Consider the following 13785-nt stretch of genomic DNA (forward strand, 5'->3'; position numbering starts at 1 on the left):
AAAGAGTTCAGGACAGCCAGGAAGCAGCAGTCAAAGAGTCCCTAGGAGCTAGGGGATGAAGTGGAGAAGAGCCTGTGGGTAACAGCTGAGGCTAGAAGCCAAGAGGAGCACCCAGGTTGGGTAAGAGACACACTGGAGGCTAGTCAGGGACAGTGGCAGCCCGACGTCAATGACTGGGATTTTAATTTAAAAATAGTGGCATTGTTTTAAGTATAAGAAGAGCCGCAGGTAGTAGTAAAAGATGGACTTTATTTTTGTTTGCTCATTTTTGGTGCAGGTTGTTCTATATTCTTTAACACCCTGAAATAAATCCTGGGCATCAGGTGGCATGAGGCTGGGGTGCAGGGGATGGTGCAGCCCCATTTTTTTTCAGTTATTTTTCGAGTCAGTAAAAATCTTCTTCTGCCTTGTGTTGTGGTGAACATCCTCCCATCAGGGAAAGAGTTTACATTTCCCTATAATAAATAAGAACAAGTATAGTTATCATCAAAGTAGTGGCAGGTGAGTTTTGAATCAACTAGGAGAAGTTAAGGGTGATATAGGACCCCTTACCTATTGTATCAGAAGAGAAGATATCAACTCAGAAAGAGCACAAGCCTTTCTGAACCTACCATCAACACTGCTATATAATTCACTTGTACTCTCACAATATATTAGTGGCACCCCTCAACCCATCTTGATTTCACTTCTGAAATGAAACATCTGGATTTACAGAAAAATAAAATATCCCAGTAAAAAAAGCCCTCAAACACTCCTTTCACATTACTTCATCTCACAGACTATTCCTTCATTTAAAGACTATTCCTTTAATAAAAATTACAGTGCATCACAGCTGACTTACCCATGTCCTTGTAACAAAACAGATACTGCAAGAGCTATGGGCTAAGTGGAGGCAGCATTACTGATATCTGAATTTCAACATATCAAATATATAGGAACAGAGAAACCTGCCTAGCAGTAGAAAATGCTGCTCTCAGAAATTCCTTGTTCTTATCTGATATCAGTTTAAAATGGCTGATGTATCTCTTCGTTCAAGTCTGTCTTGCTTAGTGGAGGGGACCAGATAAGTACATTACACCTGTCCTCTCTGCACTACACCGCCAATTTCCCACCTGCTTCCAGGTTTGGTTCAAGTAACTGATTTGAAAAATCTGTATTAAAAAAAAAAAAAGCTCACTTTGGTCTGGAACTTGCATAGCCCTGAGACCACCTCTCTCCCTGGAAGGTTAGCTGCCACTTTTGTCCCCCCACCCTGCCCATTTTTTCCTCAGACATGTGCTCTAAAGTACTGAAGAGAAGCTATTTTCAGCAGAAGCCCCCCTGGCTCCCTCCTTTCACAGCTGTGAAGTCAGGATTTCTTATTTTTCCCAGTTCAGCTCAAGGCTGGTCTTTTCAGGCAGATCTTTGTGTTGAACAAGTAGCAAATCAATGTGCAGTAACTCATGCTACTGCACAGTAGTGCTGCCACATAGCTTTATAGTGATGCTTCCTGTGCAGTAGCCTAATAGTATTGCGCAGTAGCATATTAGCATGGTTTTTGCCTGGCATGCTACTGCGCAGTGTTGTTAGGTTACTGAACAGTTAGCATCTAATGTAGGCATGCTCTTTGGCATTTTATATCATTCTTTGGTGGATTTTTTTCTCCCATTTGCTGGCTTCTCTTTCCTGTTCCACACAATTATTAAAGAATGATTTGCCTATAAAAACACCCATCCATCTACTCCCTTTAGCACTGAAAGGCTTGATGATCAAAAAGTCAGATTAAAAAACATAGTAGGGTGCCTAATTTGCATGTGGAGTCATAATAATCTGTATACACTTTAAGCATATGTACATGCAAATGGTTAGTTAGACACATCCTCAATCATTTTTGTCAGCAAATACAGTATTAATTTGCTCACTGCTGTGATAACTGTACATACATTTGTTCCCTTTTTGTATGGACATTTGCACTCCTGATCTATTGAAATATAGGCTTGATACAGGAGCTGAGAATATTTCACTAAAGTGAAAAAGTATTAAAACTATGACTATTCATTATACTTAACATAATTTTTAAATATCTTTCCAGGTTTCAGCCTTTCCCACATATCCATATGCAACATACAGAGTTCCAAATTCTCCCCATTAGGACAAAGACAGGGTGTTAATCATGATGGTAAAATTATCATTATTATTACTATTAGTACATGCACCCATGGCTGAGCCAAGCCACAGAATTATCAGTGTCAGTTTTCAGCATGCTTGATCCCCATCCCATCTGGGGACATTATCTATGATGCAAATAATAGCCTGTGCCTCACAACATCTGCAACTGGGATTGTCTTGAAAAACCTGTTTTGTCAGATGGCTGCTCACTGGCCTTCACCAGTTTGGAAACAAGGAAGGTCCAGAGGTGATACAAATAGATCAAAATCTGTTTGGTGAATGGTAAGGTTTTGAGATAAAAGTGGGTATCATTGGTGCCAAGGCCCATTCTCTCTGCCAGTAAGATGTCACAGATAAGTCACACAGCAGCAAAACTGTCCCTAAGGGAGGTCAGACTTTGAGGGAAGCTAGAGCATGTTTAAAGAGGCCCGAGTATAATGGAGGAGCTGATAAGCTTTCAACCTTTGCTGACATCTTGTCTGAAATGTCTTCATGTAAATGTACAGTAGCATCATGATACTCAGCTCTGATAGTCGAGGTGAAGATACATAACATACAGTCCCTGATGTAATGAGCATAGATAGATGAAGGTACATGTCAAATTTTGTCAGCCAAGCTAGTATGGGGGTAAGTGGGCCCAATGAACACAATATTCTGCTGCCAAGTAGTATAGACAGCAGACAGATATCTGAAGAAGGTGAGTGTTAGATTCACAAGTAGATCCAACTGAGCTTGCCAAGTATATTATGGTCTCAACTCTGACAAGCAATTTTATCACATAATCATGGTAAGTCAGAGAGACCTATCAAGAATAACACTGGAATAGACTGAATATAGATTGTTTTAGTAGGTACCTACAGAGAAAAAACAGACAGGTACTGAGCTACAGAAACATAATGGAGGTGGAAAACAGGCACCAATGATACTGAAGTGTCCAAATACAAGTGCTAGTTATGGCAGTACCTGGATATAACTCCCAGACTGTAATTCAAGGTGTCCTAAAGGTCCCAAAAGAGTCCAGATTTAGTGCTCAAGTGGCTGTTACCAGTGTAGTTGAACTTACAAGATAGAGTTCTGTGTTAAATTCAGTTCACAGCATGTGAAGCAGGAAACTGGGAATTAATTTTCATTCTTACTGTGTATAACCTCCCCTGCCCCGGGTGCGACAGAAAACTTTTGATTCTGGTTCACTGGCAATGGCTTCTTCTGGAAACTTTTCAAATAGCACCATATACTCTGGGACATTAAAGGAAAAAGCTGATTTGGGAAGTCTTCCTTATCCATGGTATCTATAACAACTGTAAAATCATTCTACAGTAAAAGCTGTTATCCGGCACTTTATTAACTGGCATGCTCTATTACCCATCATGCCAATCAATGCAGCAAAAGTGAAACCAGAAGTCCCACTGTGGCACTTCCGGTTTCACCGAGTCCCACTTTGCCGACTTTGGACCATGGCCTGGGGCAAAGCAGCCTGCACGGGGCCCCCCTCCCTGTCCCCTGGCACACTGGCACCAGGGAGTGAAAGCCCTGGTGCACCGGATGGGGCGGGAGGAGTGGCAGCCTGAACAGGCAAAGATGCCTCTCAGATAACCAGCATATTTGATTAACTGGCACTCCCCATTCCCCATGGATGCCGGATAACACAGCTTTTACTGTAATGAGTTTTAGATTCTATTAGGTAGTAATCATATAGTAATTAAGATTTTTTTTTGCCCTCCTTCCCATTCAAACTAAATATGATGCCTCATGGATGTTGGCCCTATTTCAGCTGAGATTCTTTAAAAGTCACTGGCGATGTGTAGGGGGAGCACATGGGTGCACATGCACCCCCTGAGATTGGCAATGCACTCCCTGCAATAAACGCAGCTGACACTGCCAGCAGCACCTGCAGGCAGTCACCACTCACCACCTCCACCACCCATGCTGGCAACACCGCCAACAGTGTCTTTGGGTGGTCCCTGATCACTGCTGGCTGCTGCCAACACTGCCAGCAGCATCTGTGGGTGATTGTCAGCTGCTGGTTGGTGCTCACCACCCCTTACTCCCCACTGCCAACAGCACCATGGCTGCCTGTGGGAACTCACTACTCATCAGTGCCACATTCCCACCACCAACAGCGCTGCTGCTGCCTGTGGGAGCTTGTTGTGCTCCCCCAGCCTCTGGGGGCATGTGGCGTTCATGTTAAAAGTTGTTGCTTTCTGTGTTATATTAAAATTTTCCATCTAATTTTCCTACCAACAAAAACCCACTATTTGTTAGGTCTCAAGCCATGGCAGCTGGAGTGATGAATTCCCAATATAATTTTTGTGAAGATAATAAATTAGTTGATATATCCAAAAGAAATAGATAATTTGTTGATACTTAGTCAGTTGCAACATGCAAATAGTTTAGTCTTGACACATCTCTAATTTCTATTCATTCCTTCCTGAAATTAGTGTTTACATTAATGTTTGCTCTAGGTTTGGTAAGGCACACATTACAAAAGGCTCCCTTCAGTTCAGTTATGTTCCTGTGAAATAACTTTACAACATTCTTAAAGGACTAGTGACTTAATAGAAATCTTTTGTATATTTTATGAGCAAATAAACATTTTTAAAAAGGAAAAAATAAGATCTATTTTATTAACCAAGACAAATAGACTCATACAAGTTTATTTCTTTGAGGTCAAACCATTTAATAATACATAAAACACTGATATAAATTTATGCAACATGACAACTGAAAAAGTTATGGTAGAGAATAAAGACTTTTTTTTTAATGTGCATTACATTTTCTCTGCACTTAGTTGTAAGTACTGCCATGGTAGTCTACAAGCCATTCATTTATAAACCCTGATCTTGAACTACTGCAATCAGCAAGGACGCAGACCTGTTATTAGGATACAGTAATCCATCATAGCCTCAGGTTTATATTATTTTATATCTACCATTCCATTGTTCTTTGGGACAGTCAGGAGTTTCACACAGGTTATAGGATAATACCAGTTCTTGTCCATATGGTCTTAAGCCCATACATTTAAAAATTTCAGGCCTTTGTTAAAGATAATTTAAAGTAAGCAGTAGCTTTCTTATAAAATGAAGTGATATTGCTATTTAAGGTTAGGGCCCCTTGGGAATTGAACCCAAATCTTTCACTAATTCTTTGTGACTGAAAATACAACTTAATCCTGAATGCCCAAGCTCTGCTGACAAGTGTTGCCTTGAGTTCAGTCAGAGTAGGACCCGGTAATTCGTCAGAGGAGAAACAAAGCAATTTGCAAATATATTCTTAAAATAAATCTGTTCTGAGAAGTAGCAATGAGCATACAAAGCAGCATCCTGGAAAAGGGTAAGGGACTCCGTTTATCCCATGGCTGGATGGGAAACAGAAGGACAGAGGAGCTGAACATGTTGCCTTTTTCACTGCCTGGTGGAGGCAAAGGAAAAGCCTCTGCTGTCAAGTTGAGTCAGCTGACCTTTCCTTCAGCCTTATGCCCTTCCTCCAACCTCCCTTTCCTTCCACCCCTGCCCCCAAGAAAAATAAATTGGGCACAGAGACAAGGGAATGTAAGGTGAACTACAGACATTGGTTAAATCAGGTTCAAAATGGCTGCCCAATTGAAACTTAGCTCATCCCAGTGCCAACCTTACCACTTACAGACCCGATCTCAGTGACTGGAAATAAGTCTAAACCTGTAACTGTACAGAAGTTCTAGGTACACAGACCAGTCTAAAAAGTGCAGAACCCAGCTTAAGATAAACCTGGATCTATGTAGTATCAAACTTATTTGATTTAGGTTGAACCAGTGCATGTAACTTCTATACACTTTCCCTGGGGCTAGGAAAATGCAACCACTGGCCCTATCCCTGAGGCAGCTCTTTTCACTCCGCTGAGTCCTGAGCTATTTTTGTGCCCCCACCAGCCCCTTGCTCCCCACTTTCCCTCCCAACCAGCCCTCTCAACCCCCATCCCACAAGCTGCTCTGGGTGTAGCTGGTTTTATCAGTGTTGGCCACTGCCAGAGCTGAACAAGTAAGTCCCAGTGTAGTAAGGTATGGAAGGGATGGGGATGTAAGTTTGCTGCGAGAGACCCCATCTCACCCATGGGCCACACCTGCCCCCTACCTGTGATGGCCTGAACCAAAGAAATTAATATGCAATAAATATGTGCTTCTTGGAGGCATTTGGAATATTTGTCTAATATAAAACTTGTGTTTTTGTAACCTGCAAATGTAACTTGTAACTGTTTGTGGAACTGACTAAGCCTCAAAGACAAAGCTATAGCTGTGAAATTAGCTGACCTAATAGTTGTTTCTTGCTCAGAATTTAGCCTTAATGATGATAAAAACTGGATTCAACTGCCTAGCTTATGCAGCACATTCCTGGAAAAGACATCTCAAAAAGCACAGTCAGAGAGTTCTTAAGGGGCTGGATTTAGGCAGGGTAATGTTAATTTCAAACATGAAGATGCTGTGTTGCAATTTGCCTATTGGATAAACTCAAGCTTGGGCAGTAACTTATTATAATAATTTCTAACACCTTTTAACCCCATAGGACAACAGCTATAAAGTAATATTATGAATGGCTATATAACTAAAAATTAGCATAATTAGGATATAAAAGAACTCACACGTCATAGGAACCCTTGGGAAGGATGGAACAGAAGGGTCATTGCTGTCCCATACCCCCACGGATCTCTCTTACTCCCTGTGAGAGCGAGGACCAGATCCTGATTGAGGGGCTTCCACCAGTTCTCCTTCAGGCAGCCCAGTTCAGAGACGTCTGACTTCGCTGATTCAACTTGACGTGCATCTTCTAACCAAGGGACTATCAATAAGTTACTAACCAAGTGGGAACTCTTGGTTAATTTCTTTATCTGTTTTATTTATCACTGTCAATTTTAATCTGTATTATGTTGTCTGTTTATTAGCTTAACCTTTTTATTAACTATTATATGTGCAAACTATATCTTTTGTTGTCATAAGTAAAATTAATTCTTTTTTGTAAGTGAAACTTGTCATTTCTTTCCTTTCCAACATCACCTCCTTGATCCCAAACTAAAAAGTCCAGTGGCTAAAAAAGTTGCAGTGCTCAGTCAGTCTGCAACTAAATTGGTACACTCACAGTGCCCAGCTGGCCTGTGACACCTACCCCTCATGGGTTACTCCTCCCCAGCCTAACTTAGGTGTGTGTGAAGAGAACAAGGACAACAACAACAAAAAAACAGATAGCCTATGCAAGGGGCAGACCCACCAGTTAAAAAGGAGTCAGAACAGCAATTCAGGGAGGGAGAGAGAGAGTGACAGAGAAGCCATGATGCTCAGTGGAACTGGTGGCTGAGAATTAGCACAGAGACTGGTACAGGACCCCAAGAAAGGCAGTGAAGAAACATCCCCGTGGATCTAAGGATCCAGTAAGGGCATTCCAGGGCAGGAGGAGATGTATATAGGAAGATAACAAGATTTGCTTCCTAAAGTTTGTTGCTAGAAGACAGATAGGAAGGATATCTGAAACCTAAGATCAAAGACAGGCTGAGTGAACTGCAGGAGGCAGTCACTCCTAACTAGAAAACAAAATAAGAATAAAACTTTGCCTGCACTTGCACTTTAGGTCTCGGCACCAAGCACTTTGTATTAGCGCTACCACTTGGTTAGATAGTGGGAGAGAGCTGCGCTTTATAGGTTATGAAATAGATTGTAGTTTAATGCACTTTAGGATTCTACGGGAAGGTGCAATACTGATAAGGCTATTTGCACTTTAGATGAGGCTGAGATGCAATAGTAGTAAAGCTGGTGTACTTTACATGCCAAAGGAGATGGTGCAACAGAGCGTGGCAGACATTGGGTCTGAAGAATCTAATAAGATTGGGGCAGGCATAAAGAGTAAAGTACTGCCAGTAACAGGATGGAGCAACTTCAGTCAATACCTAGTGGTGGCAGTCAACTTCTCTTGCACCAAAGTAAGAGGCAACTATTTAGGAAGCACACATAATAGTGAGACTGTGATTGAATAGAGTGCAGAACTTACAGAGAGTATATTTGCTGCAATTCAAGAAAAGAACATTGACACTAAAGTCAAGATTGTGACGGGTCAGACAAACTTCTTACTAAACAAGATATTTAACATCAAGATGGTGTAAGGCTGGGGTGTAAGGAGAGGTGGAGCCCCAGAATCTTACCCTGGAAAGCAATTCACCAATTTCCAAATCAAGTGAGTTGAAGGGGGGCTATGACAGGACTGAACACCTCCTAAGTCATTTGAAATATAAAAACCTGTGGCAGGCAACTTCATCAAAACTGCAGCCTAAAACTCCCAGGATAAGGAGGCATGATGGCTTCTACTAGAACAATGATGAATTAGAAGGCAGGGAAGGAGCATCCAAGCTAATAGTGTGCCACTTGCTTCATCCCTAGGTTCAGTGATGCACCTCACCAACTTACAGGTTGCAATTACATGCTGCAAAAGAGCATCCCAGCCTCCTTTATTAGGGAGTGTCCATTTTAGGCTCTCCCTAAAATAACTCAGTAGCTGGACAGCAGCCAAACTGACCCAGTTTGTTACATTTGCTGGAAATCATTTGTGCTGGTAGTCAGACTCTGTGTGGGACGCAACTTTTAATCAAGAACTTTTCATACAAATCATTGAAGAGAAGAGTTTATAAAAGCTGACTCAGCTTTAAATATTACAGTGTTAATGAAGTGAGATTAAGTTAAAAGCTAATCTAAACTACTGTTATAAAAAGAGGGAGAAGGTAAAGACAACGTTCTGAAGTCTGCCAAGTCCTTTGAAGAAATAATCACCTCAGTCAAATATGAATCTGTTGGAACAAAGTCATCAGGGTTTGGTCCTCAATTAAAGTTACATTCTTAGGTCCAGAGCCAGAAAAGAATATGGTCCATTTTATACTGATAAACTTTTTTATGAAGGGAATTATCTTACTCATGGGAAATGAGCATCAGTTTGAGACAGGGAGAACAGATAAGAAATGCCAATGCTAATGTTTGCTATTTTATCACTAGTTCTCACTGGATACACTTAGCTATGTAAAATAAGAATATGTTATTCCACTATGCTACAATATGTTAGCAGGTAAATGTTTGGTTTACTATTTCCTAAAGCACATGGCAGAATATTCTTTACTGGAGACCCTTCAGTAACACTGTTACAAATGGGTCAGTGTAATTGTTTCCTGTAATTAATTTATTAATATAAATGGGTTCATTTGACAGTTCCCTGTGATTAGAATTTTCTGGATGAAAGTCAGTATTTCCTGCATTCCCCCATCATCAGCAGCTGTCAGAGCCTGAACCATAAATGTGATTCTAACTAAACCTATAAGCAGTGGTAGCAATTCTTTCAAAAGCAATGGTGGAAACCCCATCTCTTGAGAACATTAAAACCTAAACTGGTCAGAGGAAGTGAATATATTGTCTGAGTAGGAATGAACAATCTTTCAGTGGTAGGCAGATGGAGAATGGGTAGAGATGCAAAAGGACTCTGTTCAATATGGGGCCAAACTCTATTCCATCTACTGGCATGCATGTGGAGTTCACAACTAGGTGAAATAAGACTGTATTACATCAGTCATTCAATATTTGGCAGTCACCTGTGTTATACTTCTGTTAAAATATATATGAGACCAGCCTATTGCCCTTGTTTTAATCCTGTATTAGACGCAGTGAACTGAGTCCTGTAGTTCTTCCACAGGCTAAAATCTCTGCAAAGCCAAGAGGAGTGTTGGCTGATGAAAGCCTGAAAAAATACCTCAGGATTTGAAGAATGTGACTGACATTGTAAAATTAAACTAGTGGTGAGAGGGAAACAAATGCTATTTCAGCTTGTAGGACATGTTGCAGGCATATTTCCAATTTAAGAAAAAAATATCTATGGCTCCTCTCTCTCTGATTATGAGAAGCACACATAGCTCAACCTGTCTACCCAGCTGATCTAAGCTTTCAGCACTCAATGGAAAAAGATGAATTGTTAGAATTTGACTGTTTGCCTGTAAGTAGATATTTTACACCCAACTGGTGAGGCAAAGCATGGCAAACCACTGGCAAGATAATAATCTACTAGAAAATCCCTTTGACTAAGCCCTGTTTCAGACTCAAACAACCTGGTTCAGGTTGTCTTTTCACCGTTGGCTGCTCAGTCAAAAAACTCTCTTCTATCTTCATATTTCTAGAATATTTTTCAGTTCTCCTGTGCATTCACATTGTTCCAGTAGAACTTTGTTGGATTTGTTTGAGTTATTATCTATCAAAGTGATGCAGCACTATAGAAGTAAGCCAATTCTTTAGAAAGGGCTTGATGCTTAAGTCTTTGAAGTCTAAGGGTGCTTGTACATGTGACAATGTCATGTTGTGCACGTGATTCAAATTTCCAATCTTGTTAATTGGTGTGGCTTAATGGCATCACATACAATACATATGTAAGTTTTGAGGGGTTTAAATGAGTTTTCTTTGTTGCAAACTAAACTGCATCCGAATGTAGTTTAGTTTGCAATGTTGCAACTTGGAACATTGCAACAATTAGTCAGCTTGCCCCTCACCTGCAGGAGAGGCAGGCAGACTCCACAGAAAAAAAACGATTGGGCCCCCCACCACTTCTGCCTTCAGCAGGTTCTTGTGGCTGGCAGGACACCTGACATCACCCAGGGAACAGGCTGGCTTGCCCCTCAGGCAGCACAGGGAATTCTCAGCCGGGGGGTAGCTGGGTATACTGGTAGCTCGAGAAGGTGGCAAAGATGGTGCACAGTGCATGGGGCACAGGGCCACCTGGGTAGGCTGCTAGCTTCCCTGAGCCCATCTGGGCTTCCAGTGCCCTGTGAACCATCCCTCCCACTTCCTCTAGCTGACAGCACAACAACCACCCTCCTACCACCTCCCTGAACTGCTCCAGGGGCTAGCCAGCCTGTTCCTGGGTGGTCCCAGGTGTTCTGGTGGCCATAGGAGCCTGCTGAAGGCAGAAGTGGCAAGGGGCCTGATCCTTTTTTTTCTATGGAGTCTGCCAGCCTCTCCCACAGCCAGGAGGTGAGCTTAGAGAGTAATAGCATGGATTAATGGCCCCCCAACCATAGGAGACGCAGGCAGGTTCTGCTGGAACAAACAAAAAAGATCAGGCCTTTTGCCACTTCTGCCTTCAGCAGGTGCCCGCAGCTGCCACAACCATAACATATATACAGTGATGGAAAAATAAAACCCACCTTTCAATTAAAAGCTCACTGTTTCAATTTAGGGGGCATAGAATGCAACTCTAAGGACTAAAACCGTGTCATATGTACAAGCACCCTAAGTGACTATTACCATTTACTTCAAGTGGCATAGCATACAGCCCAATGTATTCAAGTTTTACATTTAAATGTAAATATTCGTGGTCATACACGGAAAAAGAATATGTTAGCTCATTAGTAGATATTTGCTGCTACATTTCAGGTTTCTGACTTGCTCCATCAAAAGTATGCCTTTTTAATTAAACCATTTAGGCAAGGCATAGACATTTGGAGAGGTTAAATAACTTTAAAAATGACTACCTGATCTAACTTAGTTTTCCCAGGTGTGGACCTTACAGTTAGATCCCTAGTTAGGTCATTGTAAACGTGAACTGTACAGAAGTTCAGGAAATTTAGATGGGCCTAAAAATGGCTTGCCAAACCTAAGTTAACTGTACCTTGGAGGTAGACTAACTTAGATCCAATACAGCAGACAAATCTAGCTGAACTTCTGTTTAGTTCCTAGTGCAGTCCCTGGGCTGGGCAAATTCAGCCACTGGCACTAGCCCTCAGGCTGCACTTTTTCTACCCTGCCCCCTCTGGCACCAGGCTATTTGTAGCCTCCAGCCCCTTAACCCACTCTCAGACAAACCCTGCCCCAAAGACCAACCAACCCACTGCTCCCCTAAGCCTGCCAAACTGTCCATCCCACAAGCCACTCCCAGTGCCAGTTTACAAGCATTCACCGGTGTCAGGAGCTGAGGAAATAAGTCAGGGTGGGGAGAGGGACAGGTTGGGTGGGGGGCATTGGTTTGTCAGGAGGGGCTGGGGGAATAAAAATAACCCCTGGTCCTAGTGGAAAAGACAGCCCCCACCCATCCTGCCAAAACCCCCATGGAGCTGCCAGCCCCCTCCCATCTACCTACCCCTCCCACACCCCAACTTACTTCAATCAGGTTGCTTGTACTGGTGAACACTAGTAAAACCAGCCCCAGGAATGGTTTGTAGCATCAGAGAAGGGGGGCTGGGATGGGTCTGGTGGGGCTTGATGAGATCAGAGAGTCTCTCCAATCCTGCTACCTCTCCAAACCCCCCAAAACTCTCTTTCATGGACCCCACTAGCTTCCCTGATCCCATGATATCCTGTAAACCCTGATAGACCCCCTGATCCTACCAAACCTTTCCAGACCCCAAGAACCCTCCACCAACTCTGCTACCCCCCAATCCCCAGAACCCCTCTTCTAGGCCTCCCTATCCTGACTTACCTTAGATCAGGTGGCTATTTTTAACTCAGTCTAATCTCCCCTAACATCCCTGAATGTCTGTATGCACCCTTAGAGAGAGAGTAGATGATGCACATTTAAGCTTTTCCCATACCCCACTGCCATACAGCCAAATAGAAGAAACTTAAATAAGCCCTTACTCTCTTATTCTTACTCTCTCTCTTCTCCTTTCACGATTTCTTGTCAACTCCAGGGATTGAAGCAAACTTATAAGGTAAAATTCTGGTAGTGTTAAAATTTCTGATCCCATTGATAAATAGTGCCAGAGTTTCACGCACAGTCTTAAACTGTAGGTTATGGTCATTTCTAAATGGACTAAAGTAAGAAATAAACAGATGTGATCTATAGAGCAGGACCAGCTGTGCAGCACAGCTGATCTTCCTCACTGGTATTTACAGGTGTTATCTGGGGCATCACCTTGCTAATAAGAGCAACACACTGCACCATTGCTCTTACTCACCAAGCCAGTCTCTCCGTTCAGGAGTTAATTGGGAAGGGAAAGAATCAATTTCAAGACAGGCATGTACATGACTATCCATTCAAGAAATTAGGTCACACATTGCTGGAAGAATTATCTCATTTATGAACTATCAGTAGACACCTTTATAAGGTATGGTTGTGATATTAGATCTGTATCTAACAACCCCTTCTGTCAATCAGAAATCTTGTTAATTAGAGGTGATGTTGTATCCAAGAATATCCCCATACTGATCAACAGCTTTGAGTATGAAATATAAACAGAAAACATTTTGAGCAGTCATGATATACTTTCTCTCTATTGGCATAAAAAAAAACAAAAACATTTTTTTGACATTGCACCACTAAGATGCAGAGATGCTGGTGACTCCTAGATTTGTTTTTCCACTTTATAGTGTCAAAACAACTGGCCTGTGTCACCTAGCTTGTGTGTTGTATGTACTCTGTGTAAAGCATGTCTCGGCCCATCTGTAGACAAAGCTTTTTGTCTTTTCAACAGACCAAAAATTTGTCATTGCATACAGTTTTTAAGCTTACAGGGAACCCCAATTTGTAGTTGCTATCATGAGTTTTTGAGAGTTGCATTTGCTGGATTCCTGACCTGAAGGTTTCTGAGTTCATAGTTATCTCTTAGGATAATTTATAGTTATAGTTATCTCTTAGGATAATTTATATTTTATATATA

The sequence above is a fragment of the Gavialis gangeticus genome, unplaced genomic scaffold, assembly GCF_001723915.1.
Source record: "Gavialis gangeticus isolate Ggan-Ray unplaced genomic scaffold, GavGan_comp1, whole genome shotgun sequence".
NCBI lineage: Eukaryota > Metazoa > Chordata > Crocodylia > Gavialidae > Gavialis > Gavialis gangeticus.